General features: G+C 45.8%; 2 protein-coding genes across 3 annotated transcripts in view; one reads left to right on the forward strand and one right to left on the reverse strand.

The window, feature by feature from the left end:
- The window catches only part of Insyn2a (inhibitory synaptic factor 2A), a 54,959-nt gene extending 39,712 nt beyond the window's left edge, over positions 1-15,247 (reverse strand). Inside the window, exon 1 of the mRNA XM_055608816.1 lies at positions 15,156-15,247. The gene's annotated coding sequence lies outside the window, so the exon portion shown is untranslated. The remainder of the gene's footprint in view (positions 1-15,155) is intronic.
- Dock1 (dedicator of cytokinesis 1) overlaps positions 1-19,872 on the forward strand; it is a 488,224-nt gene that overhangs the window by 250,590 nt on the left and 217,762 nt on the right. The window lies entirely within an intron of this gene.

Genomic DNA, 19,872 nt, shown 5'->3' on the forward strand with positions numbered 1-19,872 from the left:
AACTGCACTGAAATAATTTTCTTACATCACTCCGCTGGTTTGCTGAGTGCTAGACCCAACCATCAAACTCATAAAACAAATCAGAGGAATTAATTGCTGGTGGTAAAAGCAAAATAGTAAAAAACAAAACTCTTGGCTCTTCATGCTTTACAGAGCTGCTAAGTGTGTAAAACACAATCCCCCTATTAGGGAAAACAATGATAAATAATAAATAAGTCCTTTCCTTTTGGAGGGCAGGCCTAGGGGTTGACCCTAGGGCCTTGTGCCTATGGGCAGGTTTGAAGGTTTATTTTTATTGTCTTTTTAAAATTTTTATTACATGTTTGTGTTCTTGAGTGGAGCTGCTCCAAAAGGCTGGAGGCATTGGAACCCCCTGGAGCAGGAGTTAAAGGATTTTGGATGCTGCCTGTCATGGATGCTGGGTATTGAGCTTGGGTCCTCTGTAAGAGCAGTGCATGTGCCTAACTTGCTGAGGCATCTCTTGAGTGTCTAGACCCTATGCATACACTTCTGTATGCTAACAAATGCCAGCCTGTGGCTGTACATTTCACCCCCATCTTCTCCTTTGACCCTCAAGATACCCTCGCCTGCTGGGGAGACTCCGTTCCTATCCTCATACTATATGTTGAGACTCTGAAGGGAAGAGCTGGTGGCCTGTACTCTAAGTCCCTTTGACTAACATTCACTAAAGAACTACCCTCAGCAGAGAAATCTGTCACTTGGCATGACCCGTGGTAGACTTCCAGGCCAGGCATGGTAGCCTGTACCTGTGATTCCAGCACACAGAAGCCAGGGACAGGAGGATCACTGCAAGTTTGAGGCCCACTTGGTCTACATAATTTCTGGGCTAGCCAATGATACTTAGCAAGGGCCTTTCTTAAGCCAACAACAATAATAAAAGTGTTGGGCATCTGAAACATGAATGAGTCAGTCTCTTGGCCTTCTAATATCATGTATCAAGTATGGGTTATGGGAGACTTACAGCGGTCCTAGACCATGCCTGTCATTGGTGCATAAACTAAGGGTTGCCCTGAATTTTGAAGTGACTGCAAGACTTGAATAGCATTTATAACATGTCTTCTTTGGGTAGGTTACCCCGTAGAGCAAGAGGTGTTGGTCCTTTTGGTGAATCTCTTACCTGTAGAGCAGTGGGAGTCCATAACCTATATTAGATTTCATGGGGAAATACTCTGGAAAGCGGCAAGTATGGTTGGACCTGCCTGGCTCGGGGAGATCTAGATGTCGTAGAGCTGTGTAGAATATAAATGTCTTAATTACTCTCTCGAATTAAATTTCATAATCGAATGTAAGTTGTAAATATATAAACCCTGTAGCTGTAGATTAGCGATGCCCTGTCATCTCTGTACTGTTTTAAATTAATAACATAGATTTTAAAAAATGCTCAGATCAACCTGAATGAGAAGAAATAGAAACTACTACCATCCTAACAATAGGTAAACATTCAGGTAAATGATGGTGAACACTGGGACCATTAAAATAGTAATTATAAAGTATCTCTGCAAAGCAGGAGCTAATGTTAAGCGAAAGAAAATAGCCTACCAAGTTTAGCTGGGAGAAAAGAAACCAACCAAAGTCGTTGCTGCTATGTGAAAACATTGCCGTTAGGGAGAGTATCTTATCCATGTTTTTTTGACTCGAGGGTGATTGTGGACACAAGGCAGCTACCTTGCTTTTCCAGTTAAGCAGTCCTTCCGCAGCCCCAGAAAGGATCAAGCTGGGATACACACAGCCCCCAAAGGCCTTCTTTGGTCACACTGAGAAAGCGCTGACTTTTAAAGTTTTGATAGTGTGTGGCCTGCGTGTATGTCCCGGTGTGTACCTACCATATAATTACTTGTGTGTACAGATATGCTCACATAGGTTGGGGGAACTAACAGACCATGCCAATAGTCTAGAGAACTTGCTATGAAGAAGAAAATTGCCACTGGTGTGAATTTATAAGCAAATCGATTTACTCTAAGCTCTGTGATTACAGTCTCCAGGAAGTCTGGGGTTTCATCAGCTGACGGGAAAGACTTGCTCCTATTCTGCCGTTGTAAAATACTTCATGCTTCCCAGGATTCATATGTGTCTCTCTAATATGGTGTGTGTACCTTGATTAGTCCTCTGACATGTGGGACTGTTCAGAAACTATTTGTGTTGGGGTCGCCCATCACTGTTTATAGCCTAAAAGCTAGCAAGCCATCCCATGAGTATGGAGAAGGACTGCATGAAATTGCTGGCTTCCCAATGGCTCTCCCACAGTTGAGGCACCTTGGAGCCAGAGATGCTGGCTGCAGTTCAAGATTAATTGGGTCAACATTTTATTCCATATGCTGTGGGAACGCCTGTGTATTAGGCTCCTAGGAGTGGGGAGGAAGGGGAAATGGATAAGCTTTTCTTTAACATGGAGCTTCCCAGTGGGGAAGGGAGTCAGGCTCTCCCTCACTCCAGGGATGCCTGTGTGCAGGGAAAGCTTTAATGTGGAAACCTGGCTTACAGTCCCGAAACCCCCTTGCCTTGAGGCAGAGATAGCTGCATAGGCGTTGCACTGTGTCTCAGTTCTGCAGTCTAGTTTCATTTAACTCTCTTCTCCCAGACATTCGTACCCTCTTCAGAGGCAACTAATTTGACTGGAAAGGGATAACTCTAAGTACATTCAGATGCCTTTCCATGGTAGACAGTGAGGAGCTGATTCTCGGACAGCAGCCTGGCTTGTGGGAGGAAATCGGCTTCTGTTCTGTGTTCTGTATGTGTGTGTGTGTATATATGTGTGTCCCCATCCATCCCTCCCTTTCTCTTTCAATCTCTCCCTCTTTTCCTCCCTCCCTCCCTAGGCTGGCCTTGAACTTGCTTTATGTAGCCCAGGATAACCTTGAACTGCCTCTTCCTGGGCTTGGCTTATAGGTATATACCATTATGTCTAGTTTACGTAATGCTGTGAATTGAATCCAGGGTGTTAGGCATACAAGGCAAGCTATGTACCGAGTAAACTACATTCCCTACCTCTCTTATTGTGAGGTAACTCAGGCCCTTATGAAACGATCACTTTCTAGTATGGCATTGGGAAGAGGACTACATTTTAAGGTAAAAGGCAGCTTTGAGGCAGAAGAAAACCTGTCAGAATGAGGGCTCTGGTTTGTTCTTACCTATGTCACTGGAATACATAGCTCACCAAGAGAAAAGTCATACCAACCTTATAAACCACTGCTGCCATGGGTACACACTGTCCTGTTTATACTGAGTGGGCAGAAAGGCATGAACTGTGAGCCTCATCTAGGCATGGACACTTTGGTTTGGTTTGAAGGCTTCAGAGCAGTGGTTCTCAACCTGTGGGTCATAACCTCTTTAGGGGTCAAATAATCCTTTCACAAAAGTCACCTAAGACCATCAGCAAAGCCAGATATTTACATTATGATTCATATCAGTAGCGAAACTAGAGTTAGGAAGTAGCAACCAAAATGATTTTATGGTTGGGGTCACCACAACGTGAGGAACTATATTAAAGGGTCGCAGCATTAGGAAGGTTGAGAACCACTGTTTTTTAGAAGAACCAGAAAATGGGCCTCTTCAAGGAAACAGACTTTCCTCTTCACTTAAGTTCCATCACAGATATTAACCTTTGCTTACCCACTATCCAAGCAGAATCTAATTTAGTAGAAAGGAAGAAGCAGAATTTTATGATGTTTGTGAAAAATCAACTGGGAACCCTGCCTCCTTCAAATAAAATCTTAAGTTGATCAACAGAAAACACCCCACCCCATCCTTGTCCTCACTGCATTTGCAACAGCACATTTCCCTGCTAGAGCAGGCACCCTACTTTCCCTGTATAGGTTCTAGGGAATTAAGAGCTCATCAGATTGCCACATGGAACTCCTCAGAGTTTGGAGTTTGTGAGAGCTGATGTGACACTAAAGAGGTGTCCCTCCTTTCTTAGACCTCATGTGATTCTTATTCCTATAAAAATAGGTGCATGTGTCCTGGGATGGACTTGGAGAGTCGGTTGCTGAATCCAACTTTTTTGAGGGTACATGCAAGGGTGCATGCCTGTGCGTGTATACAGGTGCGCATTCAAGTACTTGCACATGTGCTTGAGCATGTGTGTCTGTCTGTCCCTCTGGGCCTGTGTGAAGGCTAAAGGTTGATGTTTGGTTGTCTTCTAAGTTTTTTACTTTTTTTCTACCTTGCTTGTTCCCAGACAGGGCCTCTCACTGAGCCTGAACTGGCCATCAAGACCCAGACCTGCCTGTCTAACCCACCTGACTCAAGGCTGGATTTACAGACATGCACTTCCACACCAGGCAACTTTAAAAACAGAGCAAAACCAATGAGTGCAGGGGACCAAACCTCAGATCCTCTGTGCTCTTGCTGCAAAACGCTTTCCCCTCAAAGCGTCTTCCCAGTGCACAACCTTTTGACCTTTCCTTCCTTTCCCCCAAAGTCCCTTTTGTGAGCAGAACACCCTCACTAGCACCCCCTACTATATTTCATGTTCATCTTAGGATACCAGTCTGGGACATCCAGGATAAGATTTCTGTGTGGAAGTATCCACTCATACAGAGAAGCCATTTAGAACCATAGATGTAGTCTGTCTCTCTGGCAAGTCCATGCAGGCTTCTGTCTCCTAGCCTCAAAATGATCCCCACCTCTGTGTTCTCCTTGGTTTGGCCAGGATATTGAATAGGTCTGGGTTCACAGCAGCGGCAGCTAAGCCAAGAAGAAAGAGCCATGAGTGCTTCTTATAATCAGCTTCTATTTATAAGCTGATTGTTGAACGTAGGAAAAAAAAAGTCTTGCCCCAGGAATGAGTGTGGATGAATCGCTGGCTATACAGAGCTGGTAGTGTCTGTGACCTGGCCAGCCCTCATACTTACCGTTCACCAAGGTCTAATGTGGAAAGATATCCTGCTTCGAATTCTGAAGGCCTTCTGACTCGTAGGCTACAAATGTTAGAGGGTGCTTTAATTTAAAGTAATTCACAGTATGAAACAGGGGAGCCCTCTTCCTCCTACTGAATCTGATGGCATGTGAGGGTAACCTCAGAAATTGCTCACTGCCCTGAAGATTGTTTTGTCAGTTTAAACAAAACTTAAGGTCTAGGGAGATGGATCAGTTGGTGGAGTGCTTTTCAAGGGCCTGAGTTTGATCCTTACAACAAATGCAAAAAGCCGGCAGTGGTATGTGGGGAAGTGGAGACAAGATTATTGGGGATGCCTGTCCTAATAGATGAGCTCCAGGCCAATGAGAGGCCACAACTCAAAGTGCATGGCTCCTGAGGATGAACTCTTGCCTCGACTTTGCACATAATTGCATGCTTGCCTATACTTGTTTGTATACCTGATCCCAGATACACACACACACTCACGCACACACACCAGACCTTAATTTAGGCAGAGAGAGTATGTACAGTTAATTGCTTGGGATATGGAAACTGTAGAAATACTCTGATCAGAATGACTGACAGTTATTCATTGCAGGTTTGCAAAGGGCAAGGTTTCAGTGTTAAGAATATAAGTACAAGGAAGGCATGGTAGCAAATTCTTTTAATCCCAGCACTAGAGAATCAGAGGCAGGTGGATCTCTGGGTTCTAGGACAGCCTGGGCTACACAGAGAAACCCTATCTCAAAAAAACAAACACAGAGAAAGAATATGTCATGTCTAATAGTGGGGAAGAGAGAGGATAAAAAAAATTGCCTACATATTGTACACTTTTTATACTGGGTCACTCCAATTGTTGTCATATTTTTTTCATTTAGTTAAACCCCATGAATCCTGGGCTTCTCTTCTTTTTTATACAGGCCAGTTGATTCTTCATTTTCTTTCTTGACCAGCAGAGACAGTGGCTATTAACTTGTCTTTTTTTATTGATACCAAAAAGTTAGCTGCTACTTTACTTTACAGCATGACACTGCAGGCATCCCTCTCATACTCCGCCTTCCACTTTGAAGGTATGTCTCCTGTGTGCATGGGCCTTAGCAGTGTCCCTGCGGCATGGAGCACCCTGTGGTGCTTCTTGAGAGGTGGTTATTGTGGTTCATCTTCAGTCTGGGAACACAGCTACCCTCTTATCTCAGCAGAGCTTAGACAAAGGCAGCTGGTCTTAGAGGCAGCCTCTGGACCTAGCTTGCAGGGTTCCAAAGCTCCACCTCCTTCTTGGATTGCTGATTGCTTCTCTAAATCCTGAATGTTCAAATATCACCTCTCACTAACTTCTGTGTTTCTTTTGCTGTTTTTTTTTTCTTTTACTGACTTCCCTTTCATACCAGTCACCTTCTGATCTTAGTTTCTGCCCCTTTTCCAAAGCCTACCTTCTATTCTTACTTCCCATGCCTGTTAGTGGATGCTGCCTGCTTCCCCTCTCAGCAGAACCTAGTCAGGTAGCATGTCTTGTTTTAAAGCCTTCTTTATTCTTTCCCACCCTATTCCTCTGACTTCTCATCACTACTTAAGAATACCAAGCTCCCACAATCCTACACCATCTCTGGAACACACTGTGGTCATCCCTAAAGTACATCTTTCCTTCCCTTGGCTCATTTTCAAGGGCTGTGTCTCATCCTCCACTCATGGCTCATTGCTTTTAGGTGGCATAGTCTGGTCTTGCTTCTTCTGGCTCCAGTCACCTGTATGCCCAAGATATCCAGGAACCCTACTGGGTGCTGGGTACATGTAAAATAATGAGACATAGTCCTCAGCAGTGTGTCATTAGCAGGTAGGGACATGTTTAATGGACCATTCCTGGAGTTACTAGGGACAAGTTGCTGAATGTGATCGTGGGAGTGTTCTCTTGTAACCATTAGTATCTGTACAAAGCCCCACTAAGAAATATCCCTGCCTTGTACCCAACAGTCCTTCATCCTACTGGCTGATTTGAATATAAATATACATCATTCTTGGAGCAGAAGCTCTTCCCATGATTTGGTCAAGAAGTCTTTGGATGAGTGTGTGATATTAGTGATTTCCAAGGATTCTGTCTGCATTCCCGGGAGAGCTTGGCTGTCTAATAAACCTTGGGTAGGAATAAGAGAAAGGACAAGTTTTCATTAAGTTTGAGGAAACCACTACCTGGAGTTATGCAACATTTTTTTCCTTCTGCTGATGCAAGACAAAGAGATGGCATGCATACTCATAAGAATAAGGAGATGGCCTATGAATTGGGCAAGTTTTGTGTTTAATTGTGAAGATTAGCAGGAACTTGATGACATATTCCTTACAGCCATTGTGACATGCTAACAATAGACTTTTTTTTTTTTTCTGATGATTTCTAACTGTCTTCTAAGGAATATGATATAGTAGTTGCCAAATAATTAAGAATTTGATCCACAAATCTATGGCTCTGAGTCATATGCAAAGTTCAGTGCACAACATCTTTCATAATCCCAGCCTTCTAACCAGCTATAGAGGAGGCACCCTTGGCCATTGAGGGGCAGACAGTATTATAGAGTCCAAAGCACAACAGTAGACCTTGATACTCAGAGGCACATCAGGGTCTGGATCGAATCACATTCATTTTCTATACCCTGAATGTGACCTGTGGATATAAATCTTTACTCACTACGTACCATTGGTCCTTAGGAATATGATTTCTCCTCTATCATTATCTACTAAGATGAATGTGTAGGTGGCAGTCCTGAAAAACATACAGATAGAGGGACAAAGAGTAGGGAGCAGAAAGACACTGTAGACAAAGACAGGTACTTCCTGACAATAAATGGGGCTCTCAGTAACAAAGGGGCAGTTGAACTATGATGAATCACGTGTGCTTTGCACTTGAGGGAGGTACACAGAGCTTGGGTGGCCATGAGCCCAACTGTCAGGATTTTGGAGGCCTGTTTAGAGGTACACAAACTCTTTCTCTACCCAGAATGGAACTTGACACTGGGATCTGGGGCAGAACCAAGGCCAGACAGGCAACTGGGTTATAAAGCTCTCCACCTACAGACAGCTCAGCTGTCAGTATAGTGGGAAGGCCAAGGTGATATTCCTCAGTTTGCCTCCATCTCAGACCTCCATGGTAGTTTACAAAATACCCTGGTATTTTACAAGGATCATAGAAAGAAGAAAGAACAATAGAAAAAGACAGCATAGCCTGAGAGAACAGGGCACGGGAGTAAGGGATGGTGATTTATGACAGTCTGTGAAGAGTCCCTACAGCCATCAGAATCCAAGGGAAAAATATAGATCTCAGCCAGTCCTAGTCCTTCAGTAAACCTCCTCCACGCTGCCCGTCCTGTGGCTTTGAAGGAGGACCTGAGTGTTGATGAGGTGGACCTGAGTGTGTTTAAAGCAAGCAGTCTAGCTTGGCAGGAGAGGAAAACCTGAGGACAGCTGTCCTTCCACGGAAGAAAAGGAGTGTGCCTTCTCCTTGGTGGTTGACCCCTAGACTTGCTCTAGGCAACTGCACAGTTTGGGTTAGGAGTAAAGTATTATAAAAGAAGAATGAGACAATAGGTTTAATCCCCACCCCTATCATGGTAAATCAGTGTCTGGATGTGGAGACCAGGAAGCATTACATATATATTTTTAACTCCTCTGGTCATTTTATATATGTTGGGTTTTGGTTTGGTTTGGTTTGGTTTGGTTTTTGTTTTCCTTTGCTTTTGAGATGGGATCTCACTGTGTAGCTTTGGTTGTCCGGGAGTTTGCTTTGATTGACCAGGCTGATCTTCGGCTCATAGAGATCCATTTGGATTGGTTTATGCAAACCGCTAGCTTGTGTCTTTTGTTATGTTTCTTCCCCACTTCCTTAATTTCTTTACTTCATTTTTTTTTCATTTTCTAATTTTTATTTATTATTATTGTGTGTGTGACTATGCTAGTACTTGATCATGGCCTGTGGAGGGCCACGGGTGTCAACACTACTGATTAAGACCGGGTCATATTTGCACAGATTCAGTGATGTCACCCCTCTGTATAAACCTGAGTAAATTTGCCACATCAGTGAATCTGATAGACACAGAAAATAGAAATGTACTCAGAGGAGAGTTAATATAATACATATGAAGAGAAATGCAAATACCAAGACAAAAATAAATTACATGAAGGCACAAATTATTTTGGTGTAGCCATAGAACTAGCAGCCACTATTCAAACAGGCCCACACAACAATTGGCTGGGAGAAGTCATAACACTGTTCTCTTAAATGGAAGCTGGGGCTTGAAAGTAAGAAGCCTGTAGCCCTCAAAGTTCCCAGCTCTCTATGCTTCTACCTGCAGCATACCAGCAACTCTTTGGGGCACTAACTCCTGGATACAGGATCCTAGCTGTGGGAGTGTCAAGTCTATTGTCAGTGGAATGTAGCCATTTGTGTTGTGTGCTTTCAAGGGGGTAGAAAGGAGAGGGGTGAGGGAGGGAACTACATGTACCACTGTATAGATTTTTAAACCATTAGTGATGATTAGATAGCACAGAGAAGAAGAATGTTAGTGTCAAGGTGTTGTGAGGTTAAGGGTCCAGAGGAAGACACTGGGTGTCTCAGCCTGCCCCAGTGACCTCTCCAAGCTGGTAGAACTCAAGCGGGGGGGGGGGGGGGAGTCCTTGGACTTGGAATGTCAGCTCTTGGGTGAGAGAGCTTTCATCTACATGAAGGCAGGGAGTGAGGCGCCCTCTTCCCCTGGTTTGTTTCTCAAGGTTAGTCAGTTCAAAGGCATTCTTCCTTTAAAAACTCAATCTCTACCCAAGTGAATTTTTAACAAAAAGATCCTGATTGTGAGCTGAGCAGAAACCCAGCCCTATTTCTTTTCTAAACACAGCATGGTCAGAAATAAGGACTGATTGTCATCAGTATAAAAGCAGTCTTTCCTTTTATCACCAATTTTTTTTTTTTTTTTGTCCTTCTTAAAAAAAAAAAAAAAAGACAAGAGTTGCTTCCAGCCAGGATTCCCTGGATTTCCATCAAAATTACTGACTAGGTTTACGGTTAATAGCCTCATCAAATATTCATTGAGCACCTGTTACTAGATAGTACAGTGTTTCTTCCTTTAAGGATCTCTTTGAATTTCGAGTCTCCAGGTTCATCCATCCATCCTCCCCTCACTGAAAGCATTCTTGATGCTTTAGGTTAGAAGTGATAGTGATGATGATGATGATGAAGAAGAAGAAGAAGAAGAAGAAGAAGAACAACAACAACAACAACAACAACAACAACAACAACAACTTTCCCTTTTTCAAGTAGTATTTACAACAACAACAACAACAACTTTCCCTTTTTCAAGTAGTATTTCCAGCTGAAAACTCAGACTCAATTTCCTAGAATCACCATATCTTTCCCCCTGCTGGCTCCCAGCCTTAGGTTTTCACTTGAACCACTCACCCCCTGGGTCGAATGTTAATCTGTCCTCTAGCAGCCACCATGCCACAAGGATCCTACTCTTGACGATTTCTGTCATAGCTGTACCTCTCTATCCAACCTCAGTGCTACCAGCCACTTTTTTTTTTTTTCTTTAGTCAATTTTCACCTATGGCACCTTCTCAGCTGGGCTCTGGTTCCTTTTCTCTGGCTTCTGTCTGGATATCAACACTTGGTCTTCTCCTAATATACATTCTTGCTGAAAGCATTGGAGGGGGCCCTCCTTGCCCTTCTGATTCCTTCTCAAAGTGGCTTCAAACTGTGTCTGATCACCCAGTAATGCTGAAACACAAACCTTTGCCAAATGTCACTCGTCTTTCTTGCCTTGGAAGTCTCTGCCCCTCAGTTCAGCATCACTTGGCTTAAGCCCTGGGTATCTACATGCTGGGCCCCAGGATCCTCTCTCAATCTGACACTTGAAGTCAGCTAAGGTGCCACTCATGCTGGAACCACCCATCTCTTGTCAATCTAGAGCTGTTTGCCACACCCTAGTCACCTCTTCTCTCCCTGCTGGACCCAAAGTCCTTGAATACCTTCCCTTCAGTCTTGAGCTCTCCTCCTGCTTTGCCTTGGTCCTGGCTGCCACCTGCTTATCTGTCTACCTTCCTATGTCCACCCTTTCTAATAGCCTGGTCTTTAATAGTTCCAGTAAATTTCCAAGCCTGCTAAAATAACACTGGAAAAATAAGCAGATCTCAGGAAGCTAACTCCAGATACTATGAGCTACCTAGACTCTGACTGCTGAAAACATGTGGAGGAGATGTTAAAAAGGGACAGTTGACCAGTTTAGGGTGACCCCCAAGAACATTGTGCTGAGATCCATGTCACTTGTTGAAACGGACTAGAAACACAAAGTTGGCAATGGGTCTGCTGTTCCTTTCCCCAGCAGCTGACAGAAGGGCCACATCATCAGCCTGCCCTGTCACTTCCCTGGGTTACTGGAGTGGAGAGAAATCAACTTTCATTTGCAAAGCTGCTTGCTCTGTTTTTCACATTTGGCAGCTTTCTCTCACACCCCTCCTAGTCCATAGTTTACTGCTTTCATTTTATGCCCTAGGCTAGATTATCAAAGATCGAACTGGAATTTTCCATAGTAACTCCCATGCAGACTTTAAGGAGCATTTTGACATGCTGGTAGGTTCACTATTTTTTGTCGTTTCTTCACTTCATTGGTTAAAATAGTGGAACTTCTCTGAATGTATACTCTGCATAGATGAGCTTCTCTCTAGTTTTTTCTTTCTCAGCCTTCCTAATCCCAGGATGACGTGGCCACTGGACATATCTATCAATATGCAATGCTTTAAATTAGCAGTGCCATACTCTACAAAATCAGAGAGAATTCTTCCCGAGTCCCTGTGAAATGGTATACTATCCCAAAGATTTACAGAGTGATTTAGAAACACAACTCTTTCTTTGTCTCCTGTTTCTACTTTCTCTGTATTCAAGTTCATCTTTCTCTCATGCCCAGCTTGAACTGAGTCTCTGGTCTAAGCCAAATATCCTGATGATTTAGAATTTGGGTGAGTGAAGACCAGGAGAAGCCTCTGACGTTCTGCTGTTTCTTAATCTGAGGTCAAGATCTTGGTTGCCTGGAGACATCTCCCTGACTTCTGTGCTTCCCAGGGCTGAAATGGTTATATCCTCAGACATGGTTGAGAGGTTCACACCAAAACCTCATATGTCTTACTCCTTAGTATGCAATGTCATCCAGACACCTTCTTTATGTGAATTTGCCAGGGTCATGCAAATCTGTATTCCATCCTTCAAGGTATAAGATAAACACTTTTTTTTAAAGCCAACTGATTAAAGGTCATGATGTTTTACTGTATTTACATAAAGATAGATTAATATAAGTTTGGATAAAGGCTTTTCAGAACATCTTGGAACTTCATGGGGATATGTGTGTTGTCACGTCATATCAATCATATTAAATTTTGCTTTAAAATATTGAAGTCACTTCATACTGCTATGAAATATTAAAATCAAATATGAAGGTTCCACATCATAAATTATGTCAGCTAATTTTGGGTTAGAGAATGCAGGTCTCTGGAGTCACAAAGAGTCCAGGGTGATAAACGCAGCTGTCACATTTCCAAAGGAGCTATGGAAAACAGTCCTTCTCCTTCTGTCTGGGAGTCCTTATGGCCTTTCATTCCCAGGAGGATGTGAGCCACCTCCATTCCGTATAATTGGTGTGGTGCCCTAGATGATCTGTTAGCAGCTTCTCTCCTATGCATCTGCTTAGGTGTCTAGTGGGTCCGTCTGGAGTGTTAGGATTAAGGCCTTTGGCAACCTTGTTATTGCCCTTCTACAGCAAGGACTGTCCTGAGAACGGCTTCAAAGCTATGCCTCTGATCATTTCTGAACATCAGTCTAAGAAGCAGCCTGGCCCAAACACGAGTACTCTGCTTCTACACAGGAGCGCAGTTTCTGTCTCTCTCAGTGAGGTGGCCATGAAACAGAGCAAGCGAGGGTATAAAAATGTCTAGCCATGTGAATAAGTACCTGACCTCTCACTGGGATAGCCTGGTATTTCTCAGCCTTGCCTACATTTTCTGTGAACTCTACTGTGTAGGGCTCCTCCTTGGAGATGGGTGCCTGTCTTGCTCAGGCCTTCCTTTTATTTATGTAGCTCTTAAATTTTTATCTATAAGGGGAAAACGTAAGTCAAAAAATTGCTTTTTTCCTGGGGCAAAATAACTGTGACAGCAGAGGAGTTCAGTGGTAAACTGAGGTAACAGGATTTGTCCTAGATGTGGGGCTCTCTATTGCTTGCCTTGTTAGCCTGCTTCTTAACCACTAGTTATGTTTCTCAGTGGGATAATGGACCTGATTTACGTCAAAAGCCCCAGTGTCTTAATCAGGATAATAAAACAGAAAGTCATGGGAACTGTTGTCATTTTAAGACATGCTTTGCCTTTCAAGGACATTCTGTCTTTAAAGAGAGGTCTTTGCATCAGATTTAAAAAAAAATAAATTGAAACACTACCTTTTTAAGGAAAAGATGGATTTAATGAAGAAAACAAAACTCTATAGCTCACATAATTATACCAAATCGCGATAAGTGGTAGCTATGCTAGACTCCCTCCCTACCAAATTCAATTCTGATGAACCTATCCTGGAGAGCAGTACCTTCCCATGTAAGCAGTAAACATGGAAAGTAGATTATTAATATCTGGTGAGGTATGCAGATAGCAAGACTTCCATTTTCCCCTTTGAGCTGTTTGATGCATGTTTGCTTATCATGCTTGCAAAAAATTGCAAAGATAAATATGAACTTTGAAAAGTAACATTCAACAGGATGTGAATGTAAGAAATAGCACACCATGAATAGTAAAACCAGCATGTGCCGCCTCTGCGGAGTGAAATGATTACTGTCTGTTCATCCTTTACCATCAGCTTCACAAGGCAGAATCCTTATTTATGAACTACTCATGGGGAGTGATCCAGGTTTTATGATTTGAATGGTATTTTTTAATCAAGTCCATAGCCCCGTAACCTTGACTGTGCCCTGATCAGGTTGTGAAAAAGTAACCCCTCATCAAGTCATTTTCCAAGAGAAAACCTTCAAGCTACTGACCTCAACCCTGTGCTAGCCCTTGCCTTGGTGCTCTGAAATGATCTAGTAGGTTCTTAGCCAAGGCAGGGCTTGCCCAAAGTTCCTTCCCACTCTTGCCAGTTTCACCTCAGGATGCTTCGGCACAATTTCAGCACCCAAGCAGACAAGGTCAAATTAAACTGCTTCTCCTGCTGCTTCTAGCTCATGAGCCCAACAGGGCAGCAAGTCCCCCAGCCCCAGACCTGCACCAAGAGAGGGGAAGGGACCTGAGCAGAAAGTAAAAGTCACCCATTTTCTCCCCTATTTACTCCAGGGGCGCCTCTCCTCCCCCAGTCCTGGCATTCCTTTATCACTGGCTCCATCTCCTTGTGGCATATTTTCAGGGTAGTAGAATGTTGAGGTCACAGGAGAGACTCTTTTTTTCCAAGCAGCGGAGACACCAGCCTGAAACCCTGAGCATGAACAAGCAAGATCCAGAATCTTATTCTTGACTTTGGGCTCTAGTCTCTGCCCCTGCCTGGGGCTGGCCAGGGTCCCCTCCTCTATCCTGCCCTCACTAGTTCCCTTGGTTCTGCAGCATCGGCTGGTTTCCCACGCTTGTGCATGTCAGATATGGGATGCCAGGCACCCAGAAGCTCAGCAGATGCAGACCCCAGCCCGGAGAAGGTGCCAATACCAGTAACCAAGAGAGGAGACGAACATTTCACGTGGTCATTTTTGCCTATGCTCCTGCTTCGGTGTATACTCAAAGGCAGGCAGCAGGGCCCCTCTGTTCAGACTTATCCCCCCATCTCCCTGAAGTTAATCAGCTATACTGTACTTAGCAGTTCGCTTTAGTTTGGATAATACTTTCGAAACCTCTAACGTTCCAGGCAGATGGTCATCCCCTGAGCCCACCACCCCACCTCCTGCCCAGTTCTGCCTGGCCAATGATGCCTTGTGCTCACAAGGCTGTGGCGTTTGTCTAGAATAGACATCACATTCCCGCTCCTCAGAGGCTGTCGCCAAAGTTGCCAGATGCCCCCTCAGGGACCAGGTCCTGCCAGATGCAGTTGCGTAACCTCGCCCCCCAACCCCCGCCGCTGCTGGCCACCAGGTCTGCACTGGGCTACACCCGCCCGTCCCAGACCCAGGCGCTGCCGGTTTAGGGGCGAGTGCGTGCGCAAGAGCCAGGGTCTGCGCCTATCTGCCCGCGGTCAAGTACAGCGGGCTCCGGGGTGCGGGAGGAGGGCTTGCTGGACTCCGCTTACCTTTGGCTGCTCACAGATAAGTGGAGGTCGGTGCAGCGCCTGGCTCGGGCATGTCTTGCCGCGGACCCTGGCAAGCCTGGCGCGGCACGGAGCACTCGGGGCAGAGCATCCACGGCAAGGAACCCTGGGCTCGCGCCGAAGAAGGCTCAGCTCCGGGGACTTGGCCAGCTGCGTGCCCGCCGCCCGCCCCCTCCACTGTCACGGGCCCGGCCCGCCCGGCCCGGCCGGCCCCCGCGCCGCAGCTCGAGTCCCTCCGGCTCCTGCTCAGCGACGCGCGCGGGGAGGCAGTGGCTCGGCCGGCTCCGGGGACGCCCGCGCGCTCGCCCGGTCGTGGCGCGGCGGAGCCAGCCACAGCCACCCGGCTCCGTGCTCCTCAGATGTCCTCATTTACTGCAATTGTCTTCGGCGAGATCCGGGAGCCCGGGCCGGGAGGAGGGGGCGGAGAGGGGGAGGGAGCAGGAGGGGTGTCCTGGCCATCGCTCCAGGTCCCAGCTACTCTGTGGAGCCGGGCGGCCAGAGGACTGAAGACAGGGTGCCCCCAGAGCTGCGCGCCTGCCGCCTGTGCGCTCGCCTGCCACTGAGGCAGGCGGAGCCCCGGGGCCCGTGGGGCGGGGGTGGGGCGGGGGCGGGCCGGGCCGCGTGCGTGGGGCGGGGGCCGGGCGCGCGAAGGAGCCCCTCCAGCCAGAGCCGGCTCGCGGGCAGCAGGAGGAGGAGGAGGAGAAGGAGGAGGTGCTGGAAGCAGCCGCTGGCTGCCGCCTGCGCGCGGAGCTCCTCTGCCACATCCTCGGGTTTCTGGGCTGCAGGCGGCGCTGCGCGGCCCCTGGAACTTGTTGAGTCTACCCAGGAGCCACCTCATGCAGGCGCAGGGACCTCTTGATTTCTCCTTCAGGAGAGGGCTGTCTGTAGGGTCCCTGCTTGATGGCTTCCTGTGGTGTCAAACAACCTACCCCTGCTGGTTAGCTAATGCGGAGGGAGGGAGGAGAGGCCCCTCACCTGCTGATCTGTCTTTGGAGAGGCTGGGGGTCAGGATTGCCCTTTTGTATTTCTAGGTCCGTGACCAGCCTGGGGTATACCCTTCAAATAAGGACTGCAAGGCAGACCTGCTTAGTGGCGTAGGGACAAAGTAGAGAGTGCCTGCCTGCCTACCGGGTCTGTTGGATGCTGACAATTTGTGGACACGCAGAACAGGCATCTCTACTGCTGCTCACCTGGAGCTCCTAGTTCCTCTGGCCCCCTCCTTCTGGAGAGACCGTCGTGGGGAGGGTGTTGTGTTTGTTTTGATCAGTTAAGTACACTTGGGAAAGAGATTTCTCTAGCATGAAGAGAGAACAACTCCCATCATTTACCCCAACTTCAACAGATCTTTTGAGCTCTCTGCGGGAGGTTCAGGATCTTCCCTCATGCCTAGCAGAACACAGGGACTAAGTATCCCTTCATACAGGTCTCCTAGCCCCCACCTAGGACATACTTGAAAGTAGCTCCTACTGTTTACATGGTGGTAAGCTTGGGCTAATGAGTTCGGAGTTCAGATGGGAAATGCTCTTACCCCAAACCCTAACCCCAGACAGAGGCAAACCTTGCCAGACAGGAGATAGGATCTTGTTTATTCCTATATCCTCCCTCTATCCATGCATCCCATCATAGTACTCCAACCCACACGCCATTGCTCTGTTCTCATGTTGTGATCTGATTGAGCCCAGCTCCCTGTTTTGTATACAGCCTCAGCTCTTTTAAAGGGCTTTCGATGAGATGCTTTATTGTCTGTGTAAGGTGATGTGCCCGTATGTTCCAGAAGGAAGACATTCTAAAATATCTTCCCTTTGTATGCCTCTCTCAGTAGCCCTTAGGATAAGGACCCATGCTTCTGGGTAAAAGATTTCTCTAGATGTACCACTAGGCTCAGCCAGATGTCAGGGCTGACCCTGAGCCTGCAGCTGGGTATTTATCCAGCTCCACTGGAGTATCCTGTGTTGTGAGCACTCAGCTGCAGGCTCAGGGTCCTCCTGATATTTAGCTGGTCCTGGCGGTTTGGGGGTGGGGGGCGATGCCAAACCTGGGGAATCTAGACTCTGTCCCTCCCACTCTTTAAAATGCCCCATACAAAGTTCCCCCAATTCTGATTGACTGCCCCTTTTACTTCTTTAGCCCAGGAGGGTGTTGTGATTTGGTTGGGGGAAAAGGCCTGTGTACTGGCTAATTTATGTCAGCTTGACACAAGCTGGAGTTATCTGAAAGGAAGGAACCTCAGTTGAGAAAATGCCTCCCTAAGATCCAGCTGAAAAGCATTTTCTTAATGAGCAATTGATGGGGGAGGGGCCAGTTCATTGTGGGTGGTGCCATCCCTCGGCAGTGGTCCTAGGTTCTATAGGAATGAAGGATGGGTACACCAAGAGGAGTGAGCCAGTGAATAGCACCCCTCAATGGCCTTTGAATCATCTCCTGCCTCCAGGTTCCGGTCCTGCTTAGGTTCCTGCTCTCATAGCTTTTGATGGTGAACAGTGATATGGAGCTCCCCAAGTTGTCTTTGATCATGGCATTTTATCACAGCAATACTAAGCCTGACTAGGACAGCCTGCAAATCTGAATAGACTACTCAGAGGGATACCAGAAGAGGGTGTGGAGAATTTAGGGCTGTGTAATAGCAGATAGTGAGGGTTCCTGCCTTACATTCCCTCACCCCTCATGTGCTCTCACATCTTTGGAAATTCGGTTAAGTGTCTAGAAAACTTTCTGTAAATCTTACCTTATTGTAAATCCATAAAATCAAAACCCCTCTTTTATTTTTTAAATATGTCACTGTAAAGCTGACAGGCAATGTGGTAATTGGCACCAGTGATAATGGAAACTAAAGGTTTGGGGTTCATGAGTAAAGTAAGGTAGACAGAAAGGTATACAGAAAAGGTTAGAGTTCAGCCACAAGTGGCACTGTGAGCTAGTTAGGTGTCTCTAGGGACAGTGTCAGTGAAGATCCCCCCAATGGCTGCCTGGAGGAGGAAAAGATGAAATGCTGTGGCAGGCAGATTGGAGGATGTTGTAGTTAAGCCATGGATGCTCTGAGATTTTCAGCTCCCAGTAACTTCAACTGTTGCTAAGTCTATCCTGGTTTAGATATAAAATGGCTCTCCAATTGGTCCCCAGCTGTTGATGATATTTGGGGAAATTGTGGGAGCTTTGGAAGATGGGGTTTATCTGGAGGAAGTAGATGTCAGGGATGAGGGTACAGGGGTAGCCTTTGAGGTTTCCAGCTGGATTCTGCTTCCCATTCCCTACTGGAGACCTGAGGAGACCCAGCCTCATACACTGCCATGGCACTCCTACTACCTGGGATCAGCCTGCCACCGATCTTCCCCACCCTAATGGACTGTGCCTCTAGACCACACCCAAACAAACCCTTCCTCTTTAGGTTGCTTTTGTCATGAGTCTGTCTCAGTAATAAGCAAGTCACTGATAGACCTCTTTTTTAAAATGTATGAACCCATTTACGGATTGCATTACTAAGTCCACCGACACACATTGAAATAGTGAGAGTATGTCTCATTGGACATTTGACTGGGGATGAATATTCCATGTGGATAAGGTTGCTGCACCATCATGCTCAGATCCTAAAGGCAAGCCATCTTTCAGGGGCTGTGTGTGTGTGTGTGTGTGTTGGGGGGGGGGGTTCTGGCTTTCTCGCTGCCCACAGATGCTCTTTGCATCATTGTTTTTGCATGGACAGAACAGATGTATATATTAAGGGTTTATAATTAGTCCTTATGTTCAGCTTCCTCAGAAAAAGAAAGTGGACTCATTTTAGGAATCAATTAGGTATAAATTGGTTTCTTAGATTTTTGCTTCAGAATTTTGCTACAAAAGGTAGTCTTGCAAAGGAGAAAATAGCCATTTTAAAGGAGATTTCCCACAGGCAGTGGCATCCAGAGAATAAAACTACAAGGAAATTCATGCTACCCAGCCCACATAGAGTCTGTTCCTTTGACTTCCTGGAAGTATGCACATCTTGAAATTCCAAACCAGTGAATTGGTCAGAAATTGGTAGCCAGGTTAATAGTATGCTTGTCTAGCATGCACAGCATCCTCAGCCTGCACAAGTCAAACTGCGTGGTGTATACATGCAGACTTAATTCTTAAGAGGTGGAGACAGAAGAAGTAGAAGTTCAAGGTCATCCTTGGTTATATAGCAAGTTGGAAGCAAGGCTGGATTACCAAAGACCCTGTCTCAAAACAAAGCCGAATAAATACTATGATGAACTGCACTCAGTGTGTGTGTGTGTGTGTGTTCCAGAATGTTCCGAGCAGCTTTAATTCCAAACTGAAAATAACCTATATATCTACTAAGAAGCAAATGGGTAAACATTTCTTGAACTTTTAAAAGTGTAGAATATGATCTAGAAACAACCACCACAAAATTATTACCTTCTGAGGCCAGAAGACTTTCAGAAACATTTTGCAGAACAAGAGTGTATATCACTAATTTCCTAGGGAGATGCTTAGTGGTTAAGAACACCAGCTGCTCTTAAGGGACCAGGATATGATTCCTAGCACTCACATGTCTCACATTGATCTTTAACTCCAGTCCCAGGAATGCTGATGCCCTCCTCTGGCCTCTGAGGCCACTGCATGCATAAGGTACACAAGACAGACATGCAGGCAACCTGCCCCTGTACAAGAAAGAAAGAAAGAAAGAAAGAAAGAAAGAAAGAAAGAAAGAAAGAAAGAA

Source organism: Psammomys obesus, unplaced genomic scaffold (assembly GCF_907164565.1).
Source record: "Psammomys obesus unplaced genomic scaffold, mPsaObe1.curated_primary_1811, whole genome shotgun sequence".
NCBI classification, from domain to species: domain Eukaryota; kingdom Metazoa; phylum Chordata; class Mammalia; order Rodentia; family Muridae; genus Psammomys; species Psammomys obesus.